The following is a 23,660-nucleotide window of genomic DNA, read 5'->3' as shown; positions in this document are numbered from 1 at the left end:
ATAGTTACTTTCACTATTTTTGAAAACCTACCCCCTACCAAAATGTATATTTTGTTTTGGCTACAGCAGGGGAGGGTTAGTATGTCAGTGCTTTTGCAGCAGTCTCTGCCCATACAGAGAACATTTCTCTTCACTTCCTGTCTGCTGAAGGACAAGAACTAATAGATAATCTATGCCTTCCTGTCCTGGTAACCCCCACCCTTTCCATTTTCTGTCCTGCTGTTTTAGGGGGGGAAAAGTGAGGGGAAATCCCTTCAGCAAAGTCACAAAAAAGCCATAAAGGCCTGACAAAGGTTCTAACCCTTTCCCATTCTATTCAAACTAAACAACGTTAGGCTTGAGACAATATTTTGGAAATTCAGTGTAGAATTTTATAAACATTCATTGAAGATATTTAAATGGACCATTAAAATCTGACCTTTTACAAGCTTATAGCAGTCCTAGCAATGTGAAAGTGTTCAATCCGGTTGGTTACTATGGAGTTAATGCAATAGGCCCATTGTGCTTTGTCTTATTTGATAAGCCCATTTGTGATTAGCACTTTAACATAACAGTTTTTCCTAGACTGCAATAAATAAAGTTGCTAAAATTGTCCATGCGGCAATAAGGTATCCATGGAAATAGATCGACACCGTGTCAATTCCAGTTCTACAGCAGCTCCCTCAATAACCAAATGGAAATTTTGATGTAAAATACTATGCCATAGAATGTGATGCAAAAGCCCATATCGGCGAATCATGAAGCAGCTTTTAGCATTTGTGCACTTCCTAGGAAAAGCTCATCTGTCATTGGTGACTACTGATTACTTCATGCCATAACTTTTTGAGCCGATATTTAAAATACAGCATATCCTCCATGTTCTATTACCATCAGGTTAACTGCAGTAGAGATCAGTGTAAATTTTTATTTAACCACTTAAATTTCATGACTGTATTGACTGAATACAAAGTCAGAAAAGCTAATTAAACACTTACTGCGTACATGGTTACCAACTGCACCAGAAACCTCTGCTAAGAAGTCACGTCAGCTGGTCGCATGTTGGCCAGAAATCTTTAGAGGAGTGCATTCCATCCACTGACATTTTATATTGCTACAAAAAGTAATCAGAGAGTCTAAAATACAGTTAAGGAAGAATAGCTTTAAAACAATACAATGAGGTACTTGTCAAAGCTGAGGATTGTAATACATCCCAGAATAGGAGATTTGGTGCATTCTATGCTCCCCTGCGCAGATGCTGTGAGCAGTTCTCGAGCTACCTTGTATTGCAGAGTCTATAGGGAGATGCAAATTGCCATGGCAACAGGTTTCAGTAAAGGAAAAAAACTGTACACATCTCCTTGGAAAAAAGAACTTGTGGCATCATTCTAACTCTAGCTCTTTATGCACACTCTCGTTCCAAACAGAAGAGGTCAAAGCTTCCACAACCACATTGTTATTTTTATCAGCAATAACAGCAGACACATGGTTAAAGCATTACCAACTGGCTGCCTTTGGCTTGATGTGAAAAAAATATAAAGACACAACTTAGCACTGGCACCCAGTCTATTTAATGGGCAATCATATATACACTTATCAATGATAATAATACTGCCATATATTTTATTAGCTATAAACCAGGGAAAGGCCTGGTGCACAACCTGCAGCCCATTGGTATTTGTGCCGCCATCAGGCCCAGTGGTCAATAGTGGGTCTTGAAAGGAGCTGCAATGTCAAGATTCTCTAGCAGTCTCACGTACAGCATGTACAGTCTCTGACTATCTCCTGCAGCATGTCTCCAGTGTCCAAACACCCCAGTAGCATGTTCAGACTCAGTGACCATCTGCTGTTATATGTCTGCAGCCTCTGGCTATCTGCTGTAATAGTCTTCTGTAGCATTACATGTACTGAATATTATATGTGGCTCCATAGTGAAATCAGAGGCTGCAAATGAGGCCACTATATCTTGTAAATTGACTATCACTGAGTTGGAGTTTTATTTCCAATTACACATAAGTAAATATGCTGATCTGCTTTTAATAAAGGGAAGCCTGGTTTTCAGACAGAAAGGCCTAACAATGGACCGGCTCGGTTCTGTCATAATATACTGTACAGGTCCTGAGGGATGTGAAGTTAGGTGATGGAAAGATGCTCCCGGTGTGTTAACCTGCACAGAATTCCTATAGCAGAAGTAAATACCGTTTTTTTTTTCATAGCAGATGCAAAGCTTTATGTGCAGCTACAATAACTATAACAAATTGTACACTGCTAGAAAAACAGCTGCTTGACAAAAATATATGCCTTCTTTGAGCCAATCAATGTGCACTAATGAAGGCATGCATCCCACCTTCTGTTATCCCATATTTCTTATAGCATATGAATGCCTTTTGGGGACAGTATAATAGATTTGTAAATATGAATATTTCAGATTTTGATGAATAGAAGCAGTAGTATCAAATGCCCTTAAGAGCTGTTTTTGCCCTATAAATGGGGCCATTTTTGTTATAGGTTAATGCCTTGGCAGCTTAAAAGACAGAAGGTGACACCTCCCCATTGCTGACATGGAAAGCAATAGAAAGATTGTTTCTAGAGCTCCACTTTAAGCAATGTAACAGAGCACACTGCCAAAGACTTTCAAGATCTGACCTCTTATGGTTATGACAAAAAATAAAATCCAATGACAAGTGTTGGGATAACTGGGACTGTCTCTGGAAATAAGGTCAAAGTTGGTGACGAAAGTTACCGTACATAGTCATCACTTTCAAAACATAAGGAGCTTTGAAGAAAGCTGCAGGTATAGAAGAATGTCTACAGCTCAGCATAATAATACATTACCTAAAGCCTTGGACAAGAAAAGCGTGGATAGTGACTGACTGTAGTGTGATGAGAATCACAATGAATTACTTCACTGCAGTACCAACAGCTATTTTATTTCCAATTTAAAGTAATCCTGTCACAAACCTGTGAAATTAAAACTGAACATAAAATGAAAATACATAGCCAGAGATTACCTATGGCAAAACTGAATGCCGAAATGATCAGTAAATCCAGAGGTAAGGGCATTTTAATTTATATGCAAATGTCAACTTTTAGTGCTAGTAGTCTAATTTGACCCTTGCCCTTTCACACCTCTCAAGCCTCCCTATTGGTTTCTTAGTGTGATGGGCAGCCTTACTGACCAATAGGAATGCTCAAGAGGTGTGAGTAAGGTGGGGCCAAGCTCAATTTTTACAGGAAACCTTGAAATTTGCATGCAGCACTCACCTAATATGATTATATAACCAAAGCCACCGTCATCTGCTGATGATGCAGTCTGTTTAAACCAGCCCTATGGAGACTTTCCAGGCAAGGTTATCATTATAAACTGGGACACCTAGAAATTATGATCCTGTTATTTATGAATGATACTCAAGATTCCCAACTGCAACTAAAACAAGTAGTTTCGCTTCCGCATCTGGACTATAAACGTATTTTACTTAAATGCGGTTCTTGCTTTATTTTCCTTATCTGATAGGTGAAATCAGACTGCAGCAATGGGCAACACTTTTAGTTGTCCTTTGCCTCCATTTTTAAACAAACTGCTCTGGAATGCATTGAAAACAATGTCACCATAATCAAAGATACATGGAGATCTAAAGAATGTTCTTAGTTATTCTCATCACTAGATAAGAGAATAAGTCCAGGCAAATTTACCTTTGAAGCAACTCACGCATCACATGCTTGGGGGGAAAATAGGGGTGACCTATTTATGTCTTGTTTTCTGTGTGAGCCATTAAAATTGTTAAGCTTAGCATATGATTCCAAGCTAGTTAATTTTATTATGCAGTAAAAACATATTAGAAAAAAAAACATGGATGAAGCTAAATATCTGCATTGATGCTACTGCATGGTGTTCCAGCTCATATAAAAACACACAGACAGTTTGCATTCAGTCTAATATATGTTAAAATGTCTGCATTATCCTTACTATATTTAAGCTGTCGGCAATCATCAGCTCTATGACCTCTTTGAATCACACAGCCATATGGTTTTCAAAGTATCCCCGTGGTTTCAAAGCAGTTAAAATATTGAATACTTGCCTGCCGCAATCTGACTCACAGAGAACATCAGGTAACAAGAGTCAAGATGCAGTTGATTATAATTCTGCTGAACACTTTTCAGATCAGGTAGCTGGCAACTTATTACCATGGCTACAGTCAGCTAACAAAACCCAAGGCCTGGCTGAATCCGCAATGGCTGCTATCCTTGTTGGGGAGTTAAAAAAAAAAACCTAAAGCAAACTAAATCCGCAGCTTGTGGGCAGAATCTTTATCAATTTGCTTTATAAACTACAACCTAACACAGCCACCACATGTGAGAATGTTACTATTCGCTTCTGACGCTTTTATAAAGCTTATCATATTTAATTTGGTACTTCATTTTCAGGGAAATCAATATAAACCAAGTAAGAGTAAAGCAAGCTTTGCAAGAGTGAATCTTAGTGCCGTGAGCCATAAAAAATAGCATAGAGTGGTTTGGTTTTCAAAACATCCTCTTCCAACTTGTTTTTACATATATTTAAGCCAAATAATCAGATTTCAGTAGTGCTTAGCAGTTGCTGCATTTATTTACTAATGTAATGTGCTTGAACTACACTGAAACCATTAGAAAACCCTTACCCCTTATATGCTTACCAGAGTTAGACTCCTCTCACCCCCTCCTCCACCTAAAGCTGAACTCCAAGTATATGTAAAAGACACTAATGAAAACAGCTCTGTATCCATTAATGCATAATTAAATGTATTTTGATGCAAACAATGTAATTTGGTATTAGCCTCTTGCAATGGCCTGTACAACAGAGCTGAGACTGAAAGAAGAAATATTGGCACAGGGAGCAAATCAGTTGTAAAACACAGTTTCATCTGTCTATGTAGTTGTTTGCCTGGAGTTCAGCCATAAACTGGGCCATTATTAGGATCTTTGTGCTACTGTATCCAAATGGATGACCAATATCTAGCAAGATAGCAAAAATGACCAATGAAAAAGCTGGGGCCCCATAGTAAATTTCCTGCACAAGAACAAGGGTTCATTTATGAATAAAACATAATATCCCTATCCCTACATAGTATGGATTACTCTGAACTGTACATTAAAATGAAGATAACCACAACATTCAACGCATGCTTAAAACCTTCTCACCCAAATTATTTGTGATTTATTGCAGACTTACTAAGAGTCCAGATTTCCCCCAGTCTCTCTTGACCTTTGGTGGAAAATCAGAATGTGGCCTAACTCAAAATGGGCACACAGTTTCCTAGATCTTAGCATAGTTTGCAAAAAATACGTTAATTATGTTTTGCCTTGATATCGCAAAAGAGAATGGTGGCAAATATGTTAATATGGAGCTTGTTGTCCATACCTGGCTTCAGATGTTGGGTAAAAGACTTTTATCATAATGTATTATTGTACTTTTTTTGAGGTCTAAACCCTGACCCCCAGGAGTCTAGAAATTACCCTCATTATCTTTCATGTACAGTATAAAGCATATATCACTGACAAAGACTTGCTATGCACATGATATATGAAATTCATAGGTGCCAAAGTATATGAGCCTAAATCTTAAAGGCAAACAATGAAAAACATATGGGTACATGTCAATGACAAATATATCAAGTCTTATTATAATAACCAAATATGCAACCTTTGGCTTTCTGTTTATACCAAAACTTCAATTAAGCTGATTCTATAAAGCATGCATACAGCCAACTCTTGGCCCTTATGCTAACTTTATAAGCACAATGTTAAGTAAGTCAAATGTTTTTTGCTGTCATATGATGATTTATATATTTAACACAGCTAGAGCACTTGCACAAGGAAAAGAAATGCTGTTTAAGACAATCTTTTATGGTCTTGTCAATGGCTACAAGGAGACACATAAAACAAGGAACTGCAGTTGGCACTGGCAGCTCAAACAATGTTTATACATTCATAGCATACCCCAGTACAAAGTCAATCCTTTTTAAAAGGCCATTAAAACTAGATACTTTAGGCACCACCTCATACGATACAAAAGGCAGAGCAAAGAGTTGGCGGGGGTGCTGATAAGGCTTGCATTTCGGATTCGAGTCACAGACCCTGCGAAGCCCTGCTGTGTCCTGAGCTAAGATAAAGCTCTGCACTGCTTTTCTAAATAAAAACACAATTCCAGATCCAATCACCTCTGCCTGATAAAAACACAATAGCCCTTTATCACAGGCACCCAGTCTCATTCTCCATTTACTATGAATTCAGTGCAAATATCTACAGACATAATTGTTGCTTCTTTCTCTTCCAATGCATTGCTTAAATATTATACTATTATAGCTGTTATACTTATTCTGTTCTAACATTCAAGAACCCATCTTTTGCTCTCTTCTGTTTAACTTTTTTCCATGTTCCCTTACGTCTCTATTGTGTGTCACCTCTCAATTCACTGTGAAACCCTCACAGCCATTTCAGATTATTTTATAATGCAAAATACAACAAGAAAAGTGCAGACATATATGGTAACCAAACAAAAATAAATTTTCATCGTTCTGCAAGCTTCACTCTAATGAAAGGCACTTTCTGATTGCTACGCCTTACTGCACTTTACTCATTATCAAAGCTGTTAGCACAATCCTATTATAATTCTACTTTGTATCTAGCTTTGGTAGGAAATATTTTAACGAAGCAGCACAAAATAATTACACATACGAGACTCGAAAGCAAAATTCTAACAGCCTAAATAATCATTGATGACATGTTGATTAAAGGAACGCTTTTACCATTTAAAAAGTAAATGTCAAAAGGTAGAATGACTAAGTATTTACAACATTCTTTAATCCTATACTAAGCATGGAACATCGAGAACACTAAGACTTTACACTGGTCATAAACATTAACCCCCACCACCAAAAGGGTGACAATGCATTGCCAGGCAATGTGCTGCAAGGCCCCTCAGGCAGTGAAAGGGTTTAATAGGACACAGAAAAAAAAAGATTTAGCCAGAGATAATATAGCAACGTCATACATATCACAGTGAGTCCATGATGAGGCTCAGTTGCATTGCAAGCTCGGTACTGTATTGTGCTCTCTTGCAAGCTCCTGCCGATGGCTCGGAGGGAGAAATCCGTTCAACGAGTGCCCAGGAAAAACATAAGAATCACGTTCACCAGCAGCAAGACCACGATCACAGCAAAAACCACCACAGTTTGGACATCCAAGGTCATAGTGCAATGCAACACATTGTAATGGTCGAGGCGGGGGGCTGGAAGATTTTGAGGTGTCAATCTTTGCTCTGCAAAACTGTCCATGCATCCACCATGATAGATTAGAAGGGGGACACAAGGTTTCTGTTTCCCCCTTCACTGTAATTTGTTCCCCCTCTTTAATCTAATTCTAATTTTTTTTTTTCACGTCTTTGCTCCAACCACTTATGGAGCGCAAAGAAGGGGGGGGTGATGTCTGCTGGGACTTGAAAATGCAGAAATCTCTATTAGAAGAAAAGAGAAGAGAGTAGAGCTGCGTGTGTCTCAGTGTCTCTCTTGCATTTTAATTGGATTCCTTGCAGATAGGGCTGTGCATGAGCTGAGCCCTCCACAGATTTAGAAGCTGCTTCTGGTGCTGCTGCGGCTCTGTGAGAGAGGCAGTGGCAGTGTCATGCGAGGCGGGCTGGACGCATGCTAAGCAGGAGGCATAGGGATTTAGCTGTCAATCAGGAAGCTGGGACCAAGGATGGCGATTAATCCTTTTTTCAAGGCAACAGTGGGCATTATAAGATGGATGAAGCTGCTGCAATGCATACACCGCATCGCTTTATATGAGCTAGGGAGAACAAGGGGACTAAAAGAGGGTGCAAGGGGAGGGGAGATGTGTTAATGGGACAAGGAGTGAAAGCAGAAAACTGTGGGGTAAAATGAATATAAATAGGAAAAGACAAGAGCAAAGATGAACATGAATGGGAGTGAGGCCAGAATCTAAATGAACATCTCCAGGCTGTTTTATTTAGTGTATGTTAGTGGAAATTAGTTAAAATGGGCACATATTTTTAATCAATTATATCAATTTTAACCCATTTCACAAAGATTTCTGGCATAGACCTAAGCAACTTTGCATAATATGGCTTCCCGGGCACACTAAATTCCAATCTTCAAACTGATTTAATCAGAGGTCCTACAAGATACTTAAAGCTAAGAGACAAATAGAATAATTTAGCTATTGTATTGCAGGGGCTGTAAACACTCAGTTCTTGCTGATAAAAAGTTGGTGACTGTTCACTAACTTTTATACCACAGCCTTGTGTAGCACCTGTGTACTAAAGCATTACCATTCATCACGTTGTATTACAATTGTATTACAGCTACTATATAGAACACAAGACTCCAGTAAGTCAAACCAGCCTTAGAAAATGTTTAAGGCTCCATTCACATTTGTGCAATGTGAGCGAATGTTGCGCTGTTAGGTGTGCGGTGGTGCCATTATTTTTAAGTGGCACTCCAATGTGACTTGTATCGCACGACAACACATGCTAACCTATTACCATGTGTTGCAGTACAATGAGATTTTTTCAAAAAAGTGCATGCACTTCTGTGAGTGCAATTAGAGGTGGCAAGTAGCCCATTTGAATGAATGGTCTGCACTACTACAACAGACCGTTTAGTGCACCTACAATGTCCCATCGCAGTGATGTGAACAATGTGTTATTAGTGCTTGTTACTATCACTGAAAAAGATGGAAATATCACACTTTCAAGCTAGCCAGCAAAACAAACTAACTAAATTGTCTCATTGACCCAGGTTAATCACAGAGGTTTTTGTTGTACACATTTGCAAATACATATTGAGGCAACACTGGTGCGCCAAGGCACCCTTTGTAAAGTGTGGTCCCTAACTCAAAACTATTTAAGTCCCCAATTTTGGGCATATATAGAAATGCACAAACTAAGCACAGGCTTGTGACTCCCCACACCTAAAGGCACAGATGCACACCAGAAGCCTAGATATTTCCTTTAATGTCAAACACATTGGTGACTGAACCTGTAGAATGTTAAGTGGGCTGTATTTCCCCCACCAGGGAGCCATAGAGATAGATAGATAGATAGATAGATAGATAGATAGAGAGGGAGCTGGGATTGGCTTGATTAGGTGAAATGTTAATAAATCTTGTTGATCTTACAATACCAGTGTGCAAGTGAAATGTGTCCTTCTGACCCGTATACAAGTTTACCATGCACTGGCAGCACAAGTTAAATAGTATCTATGGTCAAACACTAAAATAAATTTGTTTTTTTTAATATTGAATTTCCATAAGTTCTATAACCTCTCCTAAAAGCCATATTGATCTAGAAGTTTAAACTTACTTAATAAAGATGCCCATAGGATGTACTTCCTTAATGCACTGACAATTTTCACTTGGCCCTGTGAGCATGCACTTTCTTCTGTCACCACTCAAAGAGCCTGTCTTCTGAACTCAACATCTGAACAATGTAACTTTATCATTGCTTGCTGGAAGCAATGCATTATGAGCTATGTAGTCTTGAGAAATCAAGATTGCGTTACATCAAGCAGCAGGCAAAGAGATGCAAAGCTCACGAAGTTGTGTAAAGTGATGGGCAGACAGAAGGCAGCACTCACTACATAAAATAATTTTTTTTCAAGTAAGCATGATCAAAAAAGCCATCTAGTATGTATTGCTAGTACAATGCTGATGTTTTAACCAGATAGTATATGCTGGGACTTTACAACTCCTTTGAAGCCTTTTGCATCAACATCAAGAGTTAGTGAACAGCTGTCTTTAGCATCTCAGTTTTGTTGCTGAATGACATTTTCATGACTTGGCTAGCTGCTGTTTTTTTAAAAAATGTTGCTCTAAAATGATTGATTTTCCAGCATACTGGATCATCTCAAATATGATTTGAAGGTATGTGGCTCTATCCAACGTTTGATGCAACCCACACATTAACAGTCATTATAGAGGACATGCAATGCTTTATTGTATCAATAATGGTTTTGTACATTACCAAAATTAAAGGCATCATAATATAACAGACCTCAGAAAATATATAGACAGACAAAGCTATAGAGTTACCTATGTAGAGTTACCCATGTAATAGCAGAGCTCTGAGAAAAAAAACCCAATACATTTGGAATGTGGCAAGCCAACTTTCCTATAATGTTTTTATCCCAGCATATTGAATACAGCATGATTTGTATTAAATGTGTTATGCAATTCTTTATGTGTGCCCATAGAAGCTTTTAATTATGTTAAGCGCTTTTTACATTTTTAGCTGTAGTGTGTCTAATCTGAAAATTCTTATCTTGTAACAAATCCTGCTGCAGAAATACACTAATTATATTCAGTGTTTTCTCTTTGGAAAAGCGCTGCATAAAAAATAACTAGTAACAGGGTTGGGGACAAGAACTACAGCTACAGCAGATCTCTAATCAGGTTGCCTTTGTAGGCCAAGTAATGAGAGAGGAGCATGTTCCGTAGAAATGCTGCATAGACAGGTTTTACACAGTCAGCTCATAGGCCCGAGAGCAGAAAGCAGGTCAGTCAGTGTAACAATGCATGTTATTTATTTGGCTGAGTATACTGGGAAAAAAACCTGCTGTTTTATGTCAAGACACATCATTCTAAGTCTGATTCCAGTCAGTGTACAGCACTGTGCCTAACTATAATACAAAGTAGAGTTATGACAACATTTTATAATTAGAGGTTTCCAGGAGAGGATATATTTTGGTACATGTTGATAATTACTGATGCTAAAGTATATCAATAGTCAAAACTTTTTTTTTTTGTATAGAGTAAGGCCCCGTTTACATGGTTTGATCCGATCAGGTCCTCCTGTCATTTTTTTAGGCGGATATGATTGGAAGATCAATGTTCAGCCAGGTCTAAATGGACATGTGTCTGTTTACATCTGATTACCTCCGACTCCGTCTAGGTCTGGAAAACAAAACGAAATAGAGTTCCATATGGTGGACCTGATCATGACAGATCAGAGGTAATCGGATTATCTCAGTTGTCCGTTTACATCTGACCACCAATAGACCTAACATGGGTCCAGTAAGATCAGTTTTTCCCTCCATCGCAAGCTAGAGCAAGTGACACCTGTTCCATCCTGCTCTGATCAGCAGGGAAACTGTGCACAGCTTCCCTGATGACCAGAACGGATGGCACTCGTGTGAAATTGACCTCAGGAATTCCTCCGTGAGACTCATGGGATCTGCTCCAGGTAGGAGGCACTGTATAATCCAATGACAGCTGCCACAGCCCCGCAGCTGTTCCCAGGCATTCACAAGTAGTCACACAGGCTGCAATTACCTGCAGACAACCACACCTGAATACTGAATACACACTGTTTGTGTCCATGTCCGCAGGTAATCACAACCTGAGTCTCATGGAGCTGTGAGTGGGACCTAAAGAACTTAAAGCCTAAATTAGAGCCTTGTCAAGTTATTATTGCTGTTTCCAAGCTAGGTAAATTCATCCTCCCTATATGTCCTGGTGACCATTTTCTCTAAGACAGAAAGTGATGGAAAATCCAACATTGTACAGTTGTCCCTAAAAAAAAGAGGCAATGGTAAATCTTCTAATGGTGACACCTATTCTGGTGACAGCTTTCTAGGAGCGAAAATCCCCTCAATTTGTGGAGATTTCCTCTCAATTCCTGTTGTGTTTTCAGGACAGGAAGGTGAAGGGAAACATCGCCAACAGAACATGGACAGTAAAATAAAATAACAAGGTTCTTAACCATTTCCTACTCTCGCCAAAATGGAGTGTTGGCTTTGGATCACCTTTAATTGGTGTCCTTTCTGAAATGAGGTTCTATTAAAAATTGCTGGAAATCTTCCAAACAACAGGCATTGCCACTTTATGCGTGTGTGCATTTCCTGCTCCCTGACATAAAAAAAGTCAGAAAAAAATTGTGGTGAAGGTATGCATTAAAAAGCCATTATTCTATAACGTGTTTGCACCTAAACCTCTATTGTCCACATGCCCAGTGTATAAAAGACAAAAACATAAACTAATGAGCAGTCATTAAAGTAAAAGGCCAGTGATATTGGAGTACAGGAGCTGGGAACAAAAAAAACAATTTGTTGCCCATATGGACCAATTAGATTCCTTGTGTCACTTCCCCACAGAGTAGCAGATGAAACCTGATTGGTCACTCTGGAGGATTATTTTATTTTTGTTGAAAATAAACAGAAATATATAATCATTGTAAAGGAAGTTGAGACCTAGGAAATGAGTTAAAATGTATGTCTTTTCAGACAAAAACATAAATCCTTTGCATGAAACAGCCCAAAAATACAATTTCTGCATTAAGTCGGAACGCTCTCTAAAGATTTGCAAGGGATCCGCAAGTAATATGGTTTCCTCCTAGAATTAAGCAAATTATTGGTAGGGTAATTAGCATCTGTTCAACCTAGCCCTACATTGTGTGCTAGTCTGTAGGACTTTGGCTGGGACACTTATTTGTAAGCTCCTTTAAAGCAGGGACTGATGTGAATGGTTCTCATATAAGCTTCAGTTTATATTCATATAAGCTTCAGTGAGAAATGTTGTCACTTAAGATCAGTTTGAGTTGTTTCTGACCTCCTTCCAACTTGCTTTTTTTAAATTGATTTGTATGGAGAAAAAAATGCAGCTCGGATGCAGTAGGAAATGCTGTATTTACCAAAATGCAAGAAAACAACTTAAAGGAGAACTATGGGGTTAAGGCTTTTCCCCATAGTTCTCCTTAGGGTAACGGGAGGACACAAACTAGCGTCCTCCCGACACCCTAAGCTCAGTATACCGCGAGCTACGGCTCGCGGTATACTGAGACGCCACAGTATACCGCAAGCTACTGTTGCCTATCTAGAGGCAGAGCCAGCTGTACCCGCCCCCTCCACCGTCCGATCCGCCAGTCAGCGCTGGTGGATCGGAGCAGGGAGGGGGGAATCCAGCCCCTCCCCTGTCACGGCAGAGAGCCATTACAAGATCGAGAGGTGAGCGAACGCCGGTATGTGTTCGCTCACTTCTCGATCTACTGAGCCGACCTGTGACAGTCTCATTGTCACAGGTCGGCTAGAACTATGAGGTGAGTGAAAAGCACTCACCTCATAGTTCTCCTTTAAATGCATAAAAAACTGAAGTAAACACAAGTCCACAAGATTCATTTTGAAATTGCTTCACAAACACAGGTCAGAAACACAAAACAAATGCCCGTGCATACCAACTCTAAAAGTGTGAGTGTTATTAAATTTAACATAATAATAATAATAGCAATATTGATAAAACATCCGGACAATATGCTGTATGTTCTTTTCTATGTTTTATTACAATTGCACACTGCTTTATTCGAAGGGGTATACATGTTCATGAGAATGTGAATAGACCATTCACTGTTACAAATCACATTCTCTCTATGAAACACTACCATGTTCTGCAACTGCCAGCACAGACTTCTGATTGGATCTGGTTTGAGGGATTGAGCATCTACGTTCACACAGTGGCACTACACAGAAATGAAAACATTAATTCATTCTATAGAGCTAACACTTATTCTGACTTTTCCAGTAGGTACTGTCCCTCAAAGGAGTTTGAAAAGACCCCCTCAAACAACAGCCCGACATTCTGTAGGGCCAAATTCAAGTGGATGTCAGTTAATACCTTAGCTTGTTTTTGCGTTATGAAAAGAACTCGACAACAACATGGTCAGTATATTTCTATACAGAAATTGTCTTCAGTGAATCAAACCCAGTCCTTAGCACTGTAATGCAAGAGGGATATCCACTTTGCCACCATATTACCCTACAATACATTTTACCATATGCTCAAACATGCAGTATTTGTAGGAAATACTTTCAAAGTATTTTCCATCGCCTATAAAAGTTAAAGCTGACCTTTTAGGAATAACCAAGTCTGCATGGTTACATTTCTGAATTTGTCAGTATTATACCAACAGCATAATATTTACCTTGAACTATAAAAATAAAATGTTCCATTAAAAACCATCTTTGAACTCAAGTCTTGTGACTGTTCTGAGACACGAAAGGTAAAATCTAGAAAAGTGATGTCATCAGTCTGCTTCAACAAGGAGGAAGCCTTTGCTCTATCACTGCTCCACCAGCCATCATTCACGCAGACTGTACATTGAAACCTTATTACAAGTCACCGGGTGAGAGGCAGCAACAGGGGCTGCTCTGTATGATGCATGTGTACACATAGCCCAAAACATACATGCTACCACACACACATCAGGAGTTATCTGAATGTGTCATATTTGGACCAGCATTTTAGAATGGGTAGTAGATGCTGGCCCTGGATGATGCCTGCAGAAAGATAGCATTGCCTTCTGGAGAGATAGGCAGATGAAGGCATTGTTAGGAGGAGTACTGTGATCTCTTTTCTAATATCTACAATTTTTACCCTTACATACAATTTAACATGATGGCAGCAGAAGTGTGTGTATAGCCCAAATTTTTTCTAAGACTTTCCTAGCGTAAGGAAGAATTAGTGTCCTTGTCAAGTTTTTATTGCTGACTGTCTTTGATCGAGAGATTCATCATCTCTCTTTGTCCTGGTGATCACTGTCACCAAGACAGAAAGTGATGGAAAAAACAGCAACATGGTTTTATGACTTCGCTAGTCTACCTAAAACTAAACTAAGTTTTGGCTTGAAATCTAAACTCAAGAACAACATTGTAATAAATTGCAGCTCATAAGTTCACTTACAGATTTACAGAATTGAGGGCAGCACTAGTTTTATTTTTTCAGGCATTTTTTTTCCTTTAGCACCTGGTGATCTTGCCAGTAACACAATTTCTGTCTGAGGGTGACAACTCTCATTGCAATATATATATCAAGGAGCAGCATTGTCATAGGAAGGCCAGGAAGTGTGTTTGGCCTACAGAACACATTCGCCCTCTCTTCATCTCCATAACATAGGTAAGAGATGTTCAATAGTCCACAAAAGTCAACTTGGCAGGGCTCATGGGACTGGCAGGATCAACAGATATTTTTGTACTCATCAAACAGATGTCCCCATTTCAAGATTCCTGTTCCTGTTCTGGTGGCAACTTAAAATTTTGGATTCATGCTCACTTTCACTCCCAGTGACACTGGTGATCAAGACAATTAGAGAGAGAGAATCTCCCTCAAGGGGACACAGCAATAAAAATCGGCTTGGGAAAGTGGATAAGAGGTGCTAGAACCTTTAGGTTTCTTTTTTTGTTTATGTTACATTGTTGTTGTCATCCACAGTAAATTTAGATATATGGTGTAAATGTAGAGAATCTTTATATTGGGCAGGCAGGTCCTATACACCAAAGGGCTTCCACGATAACCTTAGGTTGTGATAAGGACGAGTGAATTTAGAATTCAACTGGCACACCATAATATACATGTTTACACCAATAATAAATTGTTTACAAAGCTAAGGGGTTTCAGGAACTGGACCTCTGCCTCATCTCTTCTTCAGGACTTAAAAAAATGAAACAGTGTATGTATGTGGAATTAAAGTGACACTAAACTCAGGAGTTAAACCTGAAAATTGCATTCAAGTACCCTAACTAATAACAAAAATGTATCTTATATGTGTATCACTCAGCTGTAGGCCCTCAAATCATCTCTTCATGCTGACACCGTCCTTCCTTCTGGAGGGTGGCTACTTTTGTTCCCCATGGTCCCTTCGTGTGTTGTAAGGTAGACACCATCCCAAGCTCACCCCTGTGATGGACAACAATCTCAATACAAATTAGTAAACTAAACGTGAGATTGTAGTCCAACAGGGAGTGAGCTTGGAGCGGTGGCTACTTTACAACACACACAGGGACCATGGAGAGTAGGAAAGTAGCCACCCTCCAGAAGGAAGGACAGTGTCAGCAACAATTCAGAGATGATCTGAAGATCTGCAGCCCAGTGATACACAAATAAGACATTTTTGGTAATATTTAAGGTACTTAAATGCATTCTTTTTAATTTAACTCCTATGTTTAGAGTCACTTTAATGATCAATATATAGTTATGCATGGCATCCATCAGCAGCTGGTTCAAGCAGCCAATGTCACCAGTAATATAAACCTGACACAAGTTCTAACCCCTTATCCAAGGTTTTTTTTTTTTCCAAGGTTTTTTTTTTTTTTTTTTTTGCCTTTAGTTATTCTTTTATTTGAGCTTCGTGAGTTAACAACAAACATCCCTGCTGACATCCTCCACACACAGAATAACAGAAAAATAAGGAATAAAAGTTTGACAAAGTGTGTTATGTAACAACCTGGAGCATTTAAAGAATTAGAATAAATGAGGCATATCTCTTGATAACAATAGACTAGCTTTCAGGGATGAACACTAAATGAATCATGTTCCAGCTTAGTCACAATTTAAATTCAGACCATCTCAGGCAACTGTAAATCTGAAAACTCTCAGAATCAATTCCCCCGTGTCAATTCCTCTTTAAAAGGGAATATTCTGTATCTTCAACTGTGGCTGGACTAAAAGTTTAATGTTCTGCTGGACAGTTTGGCAAATAGTTGCCAGTATTCTGTATTCACAGAAGATTACAGAATAAATTCATAGAAGATCTCAATTTGAAAAAGAAAAAAAATACCATGTCCTCACCCTCCTGCTTCCTCTTTTGCCCCAGTTTCAACAGTGGGTGGTCCTGAATGCTGCAAAGACCAGTGCTTACGTTGAGCCATCTCTGCAGTATTGTCTTGAGGGTCCAGCCTGGCGTGGTGACTCATCATGCTAATGACATTGTTAAGTAAAACCTTTCCGTTTTCTTTACATACTTTATTCCAGATCCAGATATGTAATTACTCGGGGTCTCTGTGCTTCTTTTTGCAATGCAAGCAGATCATTGCTGGTGGGAGGAGCCAGAACGGTGCTATACATTGCTATCTAAAAAAAACACCCTGTCTCAGTATTCCTCTCAAGAGCCTTCATCCATTATATAAGCAGTAGGCAGGCTCTATCTGACTTGCTGCAGATTCTAATGCACACTTTGAGAAGCTTGCAGTATGCACTGAAATCAGACAATTAAGTACAGGAGAGCAGCCCGTGCATACTGTATGTGCAAGACTAAAGGTAAGGCTGGAGCTCAGCTTTAAATATTTCTTTTTACACTGCTTATCAAGCCCAGTTTTACAGAAAACTTTCTTTTATCACCTGACCTGTTTTGATATTGGAAGCAAACTAATGTGATGGGCCAGCACAACAACGACCCCTTTAGTAAATGAGCCCCTAAGTACACGAGTTTCTATCATAAGTTTCAAAGCACTGTGGTCTTTCATATATGTGTGACCCAAATTGGAATAGGCATTTATTCATGCCTAGAATGTCCTACATAAGCACAAATGCCTATCTGAATAACCTCATAATATCACAGAACCGTATTATCCCTCGAGGCATATTTATTAATGTGCTGCACAAGGTTAAAAAAATGCATGCTGCAAGACAAAGTGTACTTCTTTACAAGTCTGTTAAGGGGATGTTTTACAAAGCTCAGTCTTTAATATTTTGGGTAAATTAGACATATCCAACCTGACAATGTAATTGGACAGAATGACAGTCACATATTAAATGAACAATGTCTCTGGTCCTGGTAGTGTGGAATGAAGTGTGACAGCACTGGAAATATGATTCCTGATGTTTCAGTATAGAAAGACTCAACATATACAATGTAAATATTATTGTAATTGTGCCCATGTTTACTGCATTGTTCCTGAACCATATTTACCATAGGAAAAAAACTTGTAGGTCATGGCCTCTAAACGGTTAAAATTTTTAGGTTTTTTTTCCCCTTTTCTTTGTTTAGCAACATCTAGACTCCTGTGGTTAACCTCTGCTGCAAAACTGATAGAAAAGCCAGTCTAAGGGCTCGTTCACACCGAAAGCGTGTACGTTCCAGAGCGGTAGCTGCTGGAATGCACCGCAATCAATGAGAAAACTCCCCCCGTGTTTTGGGGCGGGAGGGGGCGTGGCGGTGCATTGTATTCAATGGCACCGCTTCCACGCCCCACCGCCCGCAGTGCAATCGAACGCGTTGCAAAACTTTGCCAGCGTTCCGTTCCACGGCAAACGCCAAAAATAGGGCAACGCATTGCACTCCCACGCCCCCTCTTGCCCCAAAACGCAAGGGGAATTTTCTCAGCGATCGCGGTGCGTTCCAGCAGCTACCGCTCTGGAACGTACACGCTTTTGGTGTGAACAAGGCCTAAGAGCTGCTTCGAGGAACCAGCAGACACTATGTAACTCAAGAACCATGGTCATATCTCATGGGCAACTGTAAAGGTGGCTATACACTGTGTGAATTTCGTCCTCTTCCGCTGTCAGCGCCCTTTCAGCCGGCATCCCTCAATCAGCTGATCAAAGGAGCTGGTCGGAAAATCTTCGAACAAACAGAGGCGGCAGCCAATACGCTGCCCTCTCTATTCGGGTATTGTGACAGCAGCCGGCGGCCACTGTCAGAATACAAAAGAAACAGTGAGGATTCCTCGATCAACGAGCTCGTAGCATTGATGGAGGAAGCTTCTCTATTTTTTTCATTCAGCCCATGTGTTGAACAAAAATAAACAAAGCAGTGTATGGTCATCTTAAGGCTATGTTCACACCATGTCTGGACCAGATCTGGAACAGATCTGCTAACACGGTGCAGTGTTTGCAGATCTGTTCACTGCTCAGCATGTTCGGCCGACTCGAAGTGCAGGAGGAGTTCGACTCAGCTGATCCAACATCTGGATCGGCTAAGCCGAACCTCCGGCAGGCTACTCGCTGCTGTTCGGTCTATTCTTATAAATGCCGAACAGCAGTGAGTGAATAGCCTCAGAGGGACCGAGCAGAACAGAAAAATAGTTTAAAAAGTAAAAAAAAATTAATAGAAAACCATTGTGCGGAGCTAGCAATGACAGCTAGCTCCGCCCAATAGTTTTCTATTGGCCGGCGGCTCTGCTGCCGTCAAAAAAAAAGAAAAAAAACCTCTCCCGGGCGCTCTGGGAGTCTCCTGATCCCGGCCGCCCCCGGAGGGAAACACTGATTTTTCTTTTTTAGGTCGGGAGCTGTACGGGCTATTTTGAATAGCCCGTACAGCAGCCCTTCGGTTCTACTGAACCGAAGGGGTCCTGGGGCTGAAGTTAGCCGAAGGATCGGCCGAAGCTAGCCGAAGGATCGGCCAAAGATACGGCTAGACCCTTCGGCTGCTTCGTGACTAGACCCCATAGTGTTTGCTGGTCCCTGGAAGCAGCTCCTAGACTCCCTTTTGTATTACGTTTGGAGCAGAGGTTAACCACAGGAGTCTAGATGTTGCCAAACAAAGAAAAGGAGAAAAAAATTGTAAACGTTTAGAGGCCATGACCTACAAGTTTTCTTCTTATGGTAAATATGGTCCAGGAACCATGCAGTAAACATGGGCACAATTACAATAATATTTACATGTCGAGTCTTTCTATACTAAAACATCAGGAATCATATTTCCAGTGCTGTCACACTTCATTCCACACTACCAGGACCAGAGACATTGTTCATTTAATATGTGACTGTCATTCTGTACAATTACAATGTCAGGTTGGATATGTCTAATTTAACCCGAATTATTGAAATAAACAGAAAGAGGTATTATCCAACATGCTGACAATTGGTACATTTATTTTCTTGGATTTCTGCAATATACACCAAATAAGTAGCAACTCATAACTTATTTCTATTTTGACTATACGTGTGATATACTAGTGTCACAAAAACCAGGTGCTGTAAATCTGACAAAATGCCGGCTCAATACAGCTTCATAAAACCTGACTGAAAATGTTAAAGAGTAGTTTCAACTAAAACTGATATTTCAGTGTTTGGTACATGCTGGCTTAAATCATTAAAGGGGCTATTTAGAAATGTTTTCACCTAGGATTTACACATTTTTGAAATCCAATTAGAAGAATGTGTGAATCTTGCATGAAAGTTGTGTGAATCCTGTGTGAAAACATATATAAATAGCAACCTAAGTGTCTTTTTGTCTCTATGAACAGTGGTGGAAAGATCTCTTTACTGTAGTGATCCAAGGAAAGATCCTGCACATGGTGATAGTCCTTCACAGAGTTCCATAAAAACACACAGCATTGTAAAGATCCTGCTTACACGTTTCAGCCATAACAGCCGTAATCATAGCTTGACTGACTGCTACAATCACGTCACAGATTTACTCCTCTTTTTATTGATGTAGGTGGAAAAGATAGCCATTCGTTATCATACAGCTGTGAATGTGAAGTTATCTAACTACCCATGAGTAAAAACACTTATGCATGGTTTACATATCTTAACATGGAGTTCTAAAAGCTTCAAGGACAGAAAGATACATAAAAAAGTTAGCAAGTGTAAAACCATATAAACTGTAAAGAAATATAGAAAAAAATATACTTTTACATGGTGTTGGGTAAACTCATCCCTGAAGAAACCACCAAGTGAATGACAGCCCACCCTGCCTCTGGGGTCTCTCACATGTGTCTGGGGGTAAGGTGGGTGCTACATACAAAACAGAAACATTAGTATTTAGTGAACTGACTGTTTAAATGGCAAACTTTTTAAATTCTTCGTGCATATGATGTGATTTGATAATACACCACTGATCCTCTTGCTGCCTATGTCGCTGTTGGGGGTGATCTGACAGGCTGGAAAATCTTGCAGTCATTGTTTTATGCTGATTCAGCGGAGATAGTGTGTCTATATGGTGCGACATTACACTATCTAGAGGAGGGAAGCCTTTGAATACTGAATGCACAGATCAGAAGGATTATAAATGCGCCAAGGGCCTAATTATTTGAACACAAATGATCATTTCCCATAAAATTATCAAAAAATATATGGCCATCTTTTTGAAAGATAATTACCGACTGGGCGCTGTAGGTTACTTTATACCTTCAAGCTTTGCGCTAGACCATGCGGAAAAAAAAATCAACATGCAGCAATCCAAAATGACCAATCAACATTTTTTTTTTCTGACCTGATCGAAGTAAAATCTAACTGGTTGCTGTTGGTTACTGTATTGCATATACTTTGTATTTATATTGTTTACAGGGTCCGAATGGTCTTGTGCTTTTCTTTAGCATATTATAGCCAAACCAAACAAAAAGCTTTATTCCCATGAGGCAATCCAGACTTCACCCATTCTGGTCAATGAAAGCTATCTTGTTAATTATTATAATAATATAGTGAAGGGGGTGGGTACACACACATCATTTATCAGGGAGTCAGACACTGAACTGCATATTAAAAGATCTCCCTTTGCCCAAAAAGTTAATCAAGTAGTAATAGATTATGGTAAGAAGTATCATTAGCTCCGTATTTAAAATGTTCTTGTCCAGGAAATCGATGTTTCATAACAAAAAGGAAGGCATCTAGAATGTTGTTTGAAAAGTTTTCATCTTTAATAATTAAACTTAGCCAACAAAGTGTGTCACTTTGACTTTAAACCTTGCATAACAAAATAAATAGGCCAAATTATAAATATAGTAACAAAATGCGGTGCAGGATATCTGCAGATGCGCTAATATGATGGGCGCGTTGGCAAATCCCAGCGGATTATTCACACATCATTTTGTGCAAGAACCGTACAATCCCATACACAAGGGATTATTTTATCAAAACCAATAAATCGTATAATGGCTGAAAATGGCCACATCTTAGGAATCCATATGCAGCTACTATATAGCACATATCACAGCACTTTGCCATCAGAACAGTTCACATCTTTTAATATTATATTACAGCGGATATTACACACAAATATCCGAAATGTCCATTAACCTCTGCTGTACTGGTACTGAGAAACAGACCTGATGTATAAAGCATTGCAGCTGATAGCTGTGTGTTACCTATCCTCGGCCAATGAAGAATACTGTTTGTATGATGGCAGCATTGTTATATAGGGCTGAGGACCAAGTACAGCTACAGTTCACACCAACAAAAACTGAGCTCAAGTTTACAACATCATTGGATGACGACACTATACCTCTTGATACTTCAAGTAATTTGTTGATGCAGGACAAAAAATGTTTTGGTCTACTTGGAAACTTTGATTTTAAATGTATCAAGAAGTGTACAGCTGTCTTCCCGCTTTGCCATATCTAATGTTGGTGGTATGCCTGGATCTCCTAAGCAGCCTGCAGCAGAAAAACTGTTGCATTATCAGTATTAATATCAAATCTACCAGTCTGCAAGCCTAGGCCTGCCATTTAGGGTCCATTTACATCTATGCGTTGCTGTGTTGCAGTGCCCTTCATTTTGACTAGCACCCAACACTCTAAGGCAACGAACGCACGGCAATGCAGCAAGAAGTGTTGCAATATGTTGTGTTGCAAATTTTGTGGCACATCTGATTTCTGGGGCATTTTGGTGCATTGGTAGCCCATTCATTTTGCAGTGTACATGTTAACGCGTGACATAACATGAACCCCAAGAATGTAAATGGGCCCTAAAGGAAACTGGTACTGTTATACGAAGGCTACCATTGCTTGTTTATGGTTTCAATACTTTCTGAAGCACTGACCTAAAAAAAAGCATGCCGATTAGGAAACACTATAGTAAAATCAGAACTACTGACCTGTCTGCTTGCTCCAGGTCAGTGAACTAGAAAGTACTGGAACCACTGGATCAGTATGACAGGCTGGAAAATTGTATTTTCAGAAGCAGTTCCAGCAATGGCAGCCTCCATATTACCTCACTACAGGTTTTCTTTAACAATAACTATAATCTATGTTTATTTTCTGTTAAATGTAAAGTCTATATTGTGCATTAATGAGATAGACACAGCTACATCCCTATTGGAACCTGGGTGATCTGAACTGATGCTAGAGGGCCATCTCATTGTACACCTTTGGTCTGTTTGTCAGTGAAGATGGCTTTGTATTAATCAAATGTGTCATCACATTTTGTGGCTGTTTAATTAGAAGCCCTAGGCCCGGAAGACAAGGCAACACTTATTTTACCTCAGAAAACACCACTGCTTTCTTTTATGATCAAATAAAGTGAGAAGTAATTGCATCAGTCACTAGCATACAGGGCCATGACCCTTCTACCAGTATAGCTATGGTAACGCTGAAATTAGTGATGTACTGAAGGGAAGCATCTTCCTCCTAGCAACAGATGTTTCAACAGGAAGCCATACTGTAAAGTAAGGTGGGCAGGCTCGGATTATGTGTAAAAAAGGGGATTGCATCTACAGGGGTAGTACATACACGTCTTGGAATTTGTGAGGAGATAACTGAGAGTCTTCATTTTAGGGAGAAGCTAACGTCACATATCCTCTCAACAAATAAGGTCTAGCTGGAGAGCTAGGCCTCTGATCTAAATTGAAGATTACAGTATCCTAAATGCTTTAGCTGCCTAACTAATACAAGATTGTAAACATTTCCATGTACAAATTTATGTTCACATTCAGCAGAGTTTCTTTAAACACGCCATATTAATTAAACTACCAGGAATGCATTTTAAATACCATTTATTCCAGTAGGTGTGTTGGCCTGTAGGCTGCCTACAGGACTCCTGTCATGTAGCCCCATGGGAAGAAGTATGGACGCAAACAGACCACACTAACGTGGTTCTGCTTATGTGATTAGTGTAGTCAGTAATCAAAGGAAGTCGTGCATTGAGGAGAGAACTGGCACAAATATCAGGTATTTTCTGGGGGTTTGATATTATGCATTAAAAGA

At 39.5% G+C, this 23,660-nt stretch overlaps 1 protein-coding gene across 5 annotated transcripts in view; it reads right to left on the bottom strand.

Annotated features, from left to right (window-relative positions):
- Positions 1-23,660, bottom strand: part of ARHGEF9 (Cdc42 guanine nucleotide exchange factor 9) — a 252,896-nt gene that overhangs the window by 164,208 nt on the left and 65,028 nt on the right. The window contains exon 1 of one of the 5 annotated variants that reach the window (XM_018560093.1): positions 7,007-7,596. The exons of the other annotated variants lie outside the window; for them this stretch is intronic. The gene's annotated coding sequence lies outside the window, so the exon portion shown is untranslated. Of the gene's footprint in view, positions 1-7,006; positions 7,597-23,660 lie in introns of those variants that run through there. 5 annotated transcript variants of the gene reach the window in all.

This window comes from Nanorana parkeri, unplaced genomic scaffold, assembly GCF_000935625.1.
Source record: "Nanorana parkeri isolate BGI_ZX_2015 unplaced genomic scaffold, ASM93562v1 scaffold431, whole genome shotgun sequence".
Taxonomy (NCBI): domain Eukaryota; kingdom Metazoa; phylum Chordata; class Amphibia; order Anura; family Dicroglossidae; genus Nanorana; species Nanorana parkeri.
The sequence above is the reverse complement of the archived record's forward strand: the minus strand, read 5'-3'. Positions and strand labels throughout refer to the sequence as shown.